Raw genomic sequence first — 8645 nt, forward strand, 5'->3', positions numbered from 1 at the left:
CCTATTTCACAAATAGTGTCTTTCAAGGTGTGCATCACCTTAGGAGATTACATTTCACAGGTAGCTTTTGACTTTATTTTGAGGGAGGAGGATGACTGAGGCCTCCGGGTGGATCCAGAAGCAACACCATCTGTCAGGCAGAAAGGGTAGTTATCCCTGAAAATAGAAAGGGGTAACCTCATCCTGCATATCAGGTCTTTACGTTATGAATCATAACTTAGCAGAATTATAGTTATGAGGCAACAACAAAATAAGTGTATGGTTGAGAGTTACCATGACATGAAGGATTGTGTTAAAAGGTCACAGCATCAGGAAGGCTGAGAACCAGAGCCATGAAGTGATAGGTACTGTAATGCCATGGCTCTTCACTAACCTATCTTGGGATACCTGCTGTGTGTGTCAGAACTGAGGGCTTTTCTACTGTTCCTGGAGGTACAGCAGAACTTGGTCTCCCTCTGTTTACACAGGGCACCTGACCACCTGCTTTTCCAGCTGCTTACCCAGGTGGCCCTGTTTCCTGCTGCTGATCTGTTTCCTGCTCTGAACCCACCCGTATTGGCCTCTCATCCAGCTGCAGAGCTCTGTAGGTTCAGTTCAGACCTGACTGCAGAGGATCCACCAGCACCTTCCCCCTCAGCCTGGGTCTGGTTCATTATCTTTCTCAGCACAATTCTGTACCCTTCCCAACTCCACTTCAGCCCCTTTAATTTGCATTCATTCTGTAGCCCAATAATGCATATGCGTTGTGTAGATATATACAGTGTGCTATGTGATGTAATATGAGACCTAGTGTTAGTAAATAAGGCTGGAATAAAGTAACTTGCAATCAGCTCAGAAGGCTGACAATGAAAGTGCATTATATGACAAAGGTTGTGACTGAAACCTTGGAACCTGTGAATTTGTTATCTAATAAATCCTGATATCATAGTAAAGCAAAAACCTATTCATCTATGTTTCCACTTTAGTGTCCTCACAATACAAAACATATTACATTTATACTATATAAAACCATACATTGCAGTTTATTGTAATTAAGCAATATGACCCTGGTAAATTAAGCCCAAAGCATTTCACAGGTAAGAACTCTTAATGTAATAAAGATAAAAACACTCATGGAGAACTTCCTAGAATGTTTATAGAGGAATTTGTCAAAACTGTCTGCTGCCTTCCCTTGGCCTCCCTTTCCGAGGATGGGTGGGGATAAAACAGACTTCATATCTTCTCCAATACTCTGATTCCAAGCAGGCAACATAGACCAAACCAGCTGATTAGGATCTTTATTACTTTTCTTTGCCATGTGTCATTTTTAAAACTGACATGGAATGAGAACATTCATGCAAGTCCCAACCCCAACATCTGGGTAAATCCTGAGTTATTTCAAATATTGTGGTAATCACTTTTCCCTCTGTGAAACAAAAATACTAAACTTCCATTAAATACAGTACTCAGAGGAAATCCAATACTATATTCTTGGGATCCGTGGTGCCTGCTTGTAAAACTGTTCACATACTCTCAGAGAAGAACTTTCAGTGTGGCTACATTGGGTCTACTGCAAAAAGCAACCCCTTTCTATGCTCTTTAAGTAACCCCAATAAACTCGTTGGTCCCCCAAGAATAAACTGTAATGGAATTGTAATTTGGTTTGTTGTGGGGGACCTTATAGATGAATTGTTGAAACCCAAGCTCATAAAATTCATATGAAGATTAATAATGTAGCACAATAGGAAGCATGCATGAGGTGCTCAATAAATACTATTTTCTCATTTCTCTCACCCATATTCCTTGTGCTCACACACATTCACAGGATAGCCGGCATGGCTATTCATTTCAGGGATCTATTTCTTCCTTTTCTTTCTTTTTTTTTTTTTTGTCCATTTTGCGGCATGTTTCCTTTCTCATACATCAGCATTCCATCTGCCACAGAGACAGTTACTAATTGGTATATGTAGTAGCTTTGATTCCCTAACAAGATGAAAATAAAAGACAGATGTAAGGGAGACTATTCTTCTAGATACCTAGTGTAACATTGTGTACACATTCATTGTCTACTTAACACAGTCAGATCACTTGCAAGTCACAAATCAACATAAAATGATTTTGTATCCCAACCAGCTTTTGCTGCAATGTTTGCTCTCTACTGCAGAGGAAATTAATCTGGCATATAAAATCTGACTTTTTTAAAATTCTTTATTTATTACATTTTATTCACTTTGTATCCCCCCTGTGGTTCCCTCCCTCCTCCTGTCCCAATCCTGCCCTTCCTCCACCCTCACTATGCATGCCCCTCCCCAAGTCCACTGACAGGAGAGGTCTTCTTTTCCTTCTTTCTGATCCTAGTCAATTAGATCTCATCAGGAGTGGCTGTATTGTCTTCTTCTGTGGCCTGGTAATGCTGCTTTCCCCTCAGGGGGAGGTAATTAAAGAGCAGGCCAATCAGTTCCTGTCAGAGACAGTCCCTGTTCCTATTACAATGGAACCCACTTGGATACTGAACTGCCATGGGCTACATCTGTGCAGGGGTCTTAGGTTATCTCTATGCATAGTCCTTGGTTGGAGTATTAGTCTCAGGAAAGACCCCTGTGCTCAGAATTTTTGGTTCTGTTACTCTCCTTGTGGAGTTCCTGTCCTCTCCAGATCTTACTGTTTCCAACTTCTTTCCTAGACTGCAGGCAAAAATCTGACTTTTGAAATTCTGTAATTTGAGGGGCCAATGAAGATGGCTCAAAGGAAAGGTACCTGCCTCCAAGCCTGTCAACCCCATTTTTTTCCATGAGATCCACATGGAAGGAGAGACCCAACTTCCATAAGTTGTCCTCTGACCCCCACTTACAAGTGTGTATGTGGCACATGTATGTACACATATACACTCATGGACACACACACACACACACAGGCATTATACAACTTGCACACACACACTAAATTAATAAATAAGTGTTCAAAAATTAAAATCTGTAATTTGAAGCATAGAGATCTTAAGTGAGTCCAAATTTCAAGAAACTTCAAATGTTTGGGGCCGGGTTGGGGGAGGAGTCTATGACTTTACTCCAAACACATTACCCTAAAGAAGGACTTGCTCAAACAAGCCATTTGGCAACTATCAACATGAAAACACTGGTCCAACACTGTTGTCAGCTCTCAGTCCTCAGGCGTCTCAGTGGTATTCCTTGGTAAAGTCACCACACACCCCGGCATTTTGAACACAGTTGAATTTAACATTAGATCAGACATGTTTGGCATCATGAACACATGTTTAAGCCTTTTATATCTTTAGTGAGTGAAAATTCTTTGGGGAATCTAAGTCAAAGTTTTATGAGATGTGCCTTAGTCTCTGCATTTTTACTGCTTAATAATGATTAGATGTGAGCTATGAATTCTTCACAGAATTATCTTGGAAGCACTTCATTTAGTGCATGTTATCAAAACAAAAATTATCAATCTTTATGCTGATGGTTATGTTATTAACTTTGATATTACAGATAAGATGATATCTACCTAGATTACCACTGCAGAGTTAAAATATCCTTTCTTGTCTGAGGGAAGGGGAGGAGGACCTCCCCTATCAGTGGATATGGGGAGGAGCATGGGACAAATATAGGAAAGAGGTGGGTTTCGTTGGGGATGAGGAAGGGGGCCATATGGGGGATACAAAGTGAATAAAGTGTAATAAATAAATTTTAGAAACCTAAAACATTACATGCTAATTATTTTAAAAAAGTACCTGTGCTAATTCAGATTTTGAGTGTGATGAGAGCTTCCCCTGGTAAATCACCATCCTGAAGGACATATCTAAGTTTGCCCTACTAAGTTATTGAAACATTGTTTTTGACACAAATATTCTTGACTTTTAATGTAGTTATTTTGCACAGATCAATACCTAACTCACTCAGTTACTTGGGTTTCTGGAAGTCTGGGGACAAGAGGATTGGAGTTGTGGAAAAGAGTGTTCTTCCTCTCCCCTTCAGCTGCAGATACGATATACAATTTTCTCTTTCAATCTAATTACAGACATGTTGTGCCCTCTTTGTCTCATCGAAGGCTTCAGATACAATATAACTTCTTGGATTTATGTAATTTCTCTTTACAGGGAAGTAGTGCTTTATTGACAATATGGAAACAAATAAAATGGAAGTGAATAAACCTATTTTTCTATTACAGCCAGGCATATACCATCATAACACATATAGGAAGACACACTGATTCTTCCGTGCTGAGACTCTCAGGGATAGGAAGTTTATTCTATTTATTAGTAGTCCTGTGATATATACTTTTAAAATAATTATTTTAAAAATTATGTGTATGTATATCTACATGTCTGTTTCTGTGTGTGAGTATGTGCATTTGTGAGTGTATGTGTGTTTTTCAATGGAGGCCAAAAAAATGGTGTCCAATCTCTGGAGCTCAGGTTATAGGCAGTTGTTTGCCACCTGATGTGGGTGCTAAAATGAAAACATGAGTCCTCTTCAAGAGCAGCAAGTACTCTTAAGCCCTAAGCCCCTCTCTAGCACCATGAAAAAAAATAGATGGTTGAGATTTAAACTTTTGTTATTTTCCTTAGATTGAAATGATTACCATAGAAATGCTACTCTATTGCTTTGGGATTATTAATACTTTATCTTAGTTAGCTTGCCTTTTGATCCAGTGAGAATATTTAAGTCACCAAGGATGTCCAAACCTTAGAGCATGTCTAATTGCCATTAATATCCAATCTTATAAAATTTTGAAAACGGTCCAGGTAGTAATCTTTGGAGTTTAGTAATTATTTTCAGTAGAAAATGAGTTTTGTGTTATTTTAATTAAATTAGTTGAAATAATTTGAACTAATACTGGGTTCCAAGCTATTGGGGGAAACATTTATAATGGAAATTACAAACAGTCATGACCTTTCACAATGGAAAAAGCAGTGAGAAAGTAAACAATATCATAAAGTATACACAATAGTTAAAATTAATATACAAAATCTAACAGTTAAAAAAAAGTATCACAAAATGAGAATGGAGACTGTGATGGAGATCTTTAAAAAGGCATGAAGAGCTCAAGAGCTCTTTCGGTGGTTACAATGCTTGCTTCATAGAGATGAGGGCCTGGATACAGATCCCAGCACAAGCTTAATTAACCAGACAACCTGTATATGCCAATAACCCCAGCACAAAGGGATGAAGATAAGCTTGCTGGGTCTCGATGGCTTCCAGCCTAGTGAAGAAAACTTTAGCACCAGGTTTGGGGAGGGATCCTTTTCCAAAAGAACGGGGGGGACAGCGAAAGGAAGGAAAGGACAGTGGTTGTCCATCAATGCCTTTCTGCATTGATGTCTTCTTCTAGTCTCTGCATGTATGCACCCACACACACATGACCACATAAACACACAAAAACAAGTCCACAATAAAATAAGTTATAAAAGTAGCTTTTATTTGCCAGCTGTAACTCTGGCTGGTTCAACTCAGCTGTTTTGGCTCATATGCTTCCTGAAGATGACTGATTAGAACTGGCTTAACCTCACTCCTTGTTCTGTTATACGTGGCCTCAAATTACCTCCAGCAAGTTGTTCTAATCATCTGGCTTCTTCTTGTTCTCTGGCGTTAACATCAACTGCCTCTGCTGTGTGAGCTGAAGGGGATTAAACTCAATGCCACCACCCTGCCATCTGCACTCCCTGCAGTGACTGAACTGAACTCCACTGCACTGCACTTCACCAGACCAAACTGGACTGAAGAGTTCAAGAACTCAACTGAACAGAAGGGCACTCAACTCCACGGCACTGACTCTGACTCCACAAACTGAAGAGCACTGACTCCCAACTGACTCTCTCTTCCTGCACTGCTCTTAAATAATTTCTCAACTGCTGTTCTTCTGAGAGGTGGGCATTTCTTATATCTGACTCATTCTGTCAAATCTTTAACTTGTCAATTTTTAGATGTAACTTTGAAACATGGCTGCTTCTTCCTACAAACCAACCTTACCTATTGTTTTAGATTAAAGGTGTGTAATAAGGGCTGTGCATGTGTGAGCAGATGGATTAAAGGTGTATACTAAGGGCATGTCTGTATTCCAGCTGGCTCATATAGACCTAGAAGGTCTTTGGATGTAACCCTTTGCCAGAGTAACATGTTGCTGGATTAAATTTTCTCTACAATATGTGATACAAAATAGTTATAAAATAAAGAACACATATAGGTAAAAATTAGAAAAAAAATGTAAATATCTGAAGTTAGGAATTTTATATTTTTAAGTGAAAAGTCCATTATTCTACCTTCAGCCTGGCTTATCTGTTTTTCTGTCTGTCTATTGTCTGTGTGTCTGATTCCTAGTCTCTCAGTGGTGATCATCTACAATTGTAGTACATCTTGACATTTAGTATCTCCTAGAGGTGTCATATCTGTGGTAATACTGCAGCACAACACACAAGAGAAATTTGATGGCTAGTGAAGACAGGCTACAGTGTCTGACAGAGGCTTATAAGAAAATGTAAACCCTGAAATTGCATATATTTGTTAGGTTTAAAATGTATGCACTTTGCTTCATCCTTTTTAGTAACGGGAGCCAGGTGGGCAACTCAGTTAAAAAAAATTTTTTTTAAGTATAAATGCACACTTCTTACTCACCTCACATAACCTGGAAGAATTACTAATAGCCACACTGAGGCAGAAAGACATGAATCTGAAAGAGGCTAGTGTTGTGCTAACTTTTCCAGGGGAGATGCCAGGGAAATTCCATTTACCACAGTACTTACAGCAAACCACAGTCCATTTTCATGATCCCAGTGTGTTCAGTGGTGTTGCTTAGAGAGTAGGTGTGAGAGGTTACAGGAGCTTGATTCACCACCACCCCAAGCTGTATATAGAGAAAGTCCTACCTCATCTTGGGGGAGACTTCATCTGCATCACGATGCCCTGGTTTTACTAAACCTTACAGTTCATTGTCTATACCTCCCAAAGTGCTTACATCTGGAGGAGGGAGGCACTCAGGAGATGGTGTCCTGGCCCTTCTGAGGGAGTTGCAACAGCCCCATTCCATTTTCAAAGACCTAGCTACCAGGGCATTGTTCTGCTCTGGTTGTCCTGCGGATGGGTCACAGTCCTAGGTGCCAACTTGCTTTAGCCTAAGAAAAAAATACCATACATCAGGCAAGTAAGAGTAGAGAAGGAAGAAGCCCAACAATTTATTCACAGGCTTAGATAAAAATATTTTCAAAAGAGAAATGACCTATCTTAAAATTAAATTAACTGTTGATTATCTCAAAGTGAAATAATTCTTTTCTACTATTGTGGCATTAAAAATATAGCAGGAGGTGGAAGGAAAGTCTTATGCTGAGAGTCTTGATTTATGTGAAAAACACAAAGAGGGAGATTAACATAAGGCATTGCCTAGAAGTAGCAAATTTTAAATACACATTGCAATTTCAAGTGCAACCATTTGAAAAATATTAATGAGATGTCAGAGTTTCAAACCATTAGGGAAAAAATAAAGAAATCCACATGAATTCAACAAAAGTGAGGGTTTTCTATAAAAACAATTTATTTTAAATTGCACAGGTGTCTGTGCATGTGCACACCCAAGTGACGTGGCTGGGAGAGGGAGCGAGGCTCCCTGGAGCTGGAGTTCCAGGAGGTGGTGAGCCATCGGGTCAGGTGCTGGGAGCTGCACTCAGTTCCCCAAAAAAGCAGCACATGATATTGACTGCTCAGCCATCCCTCTAGCCCCTGGTTTTGAAAAGAAGAAAATGTAAATGTATAAAGTATGAACATATATTGTCAGAACACACTCTAAGCATCACTACAAGCACAAACAGTAACATTTAACCATTTAGATATTCAGATTTTAATTGGGTTAAAATAGTATTTTTTCCCTCTATTTAAAAATGCTGTACTAAGGAAATGGCAGATGTTACAAAGAAGAAAAAACTTACTGGTATGTCTGAAAAACAGACTTGTAAATGTAGTGATACCACAGCAAAGGGAATGATAACTGAGTGCATTTAATAGGACAGATTTATTTCTTCATGAGCACTAAAGTCCATATGCCTTCAAAACACTCACTAGTTTATTTGATAAGAGGAATATGCAATAAACAAAGCTGTTGCTTACAGGAGGAAGGGACAAGCTAGACAGCACAGGTGGTGGTTGATGCCCTGAAGGATGACAGTCTCCGGTTTCAGAAACTGGTTCTTTTACTCTGCTGCTTTAAAGAATAAAGAAGCAAGAAAGGCAAGATCTCAGCACTCAGCCAAGGTTTTTATTTTATTTATTTACTTTAAAAATTTCTTTTAAAATTTATTCACTTTATATCCCAATTGTAGCCCCTTCCCTCTTCTCCTCTCAGTTCCACCCTCTCTCCCCCTCCCCTACCCCCTACCCCTAGTTCACTAAAAGGTGGAGTCCTCCTCCCATGCCATCTGGCCCTAGCTTATGCAGTTTCATCAGGACTTCCTGGATCTTCTTCCTCTGTGGCCTGGCAAGCTCACCTCACCAGGGAGAATTGATCAAAGAGCAGGCAAACAAGTTCATGTCAGAGACTGCTCCTGCTCCCCTTACTAGGGACCCACATGGAGACTGAGCTGCCTGTGGGCTACATCTGAGCAGAGGGTGTACAGGTGTGGTGTGTGTGTGTGTGTGTGTGTGTGTGTGTGTGTGTGTGTGTGTGTGTGT

The sequence above is a fragment of the Psammomys obesus genome, unplaced genomic scaffold (assembly GCF_907164565.1).
Source record: "Psammomys obesus unplaced genomic scaffold, mPsaObe1.curated_primary_1811, whole genome shotgun sequence".
Lineage (NCBI taxonomy): Eukaryota > Metazoa > Chordata > Mammalia > Rodentia > Muridae > Psammomys > Psammomys obesus.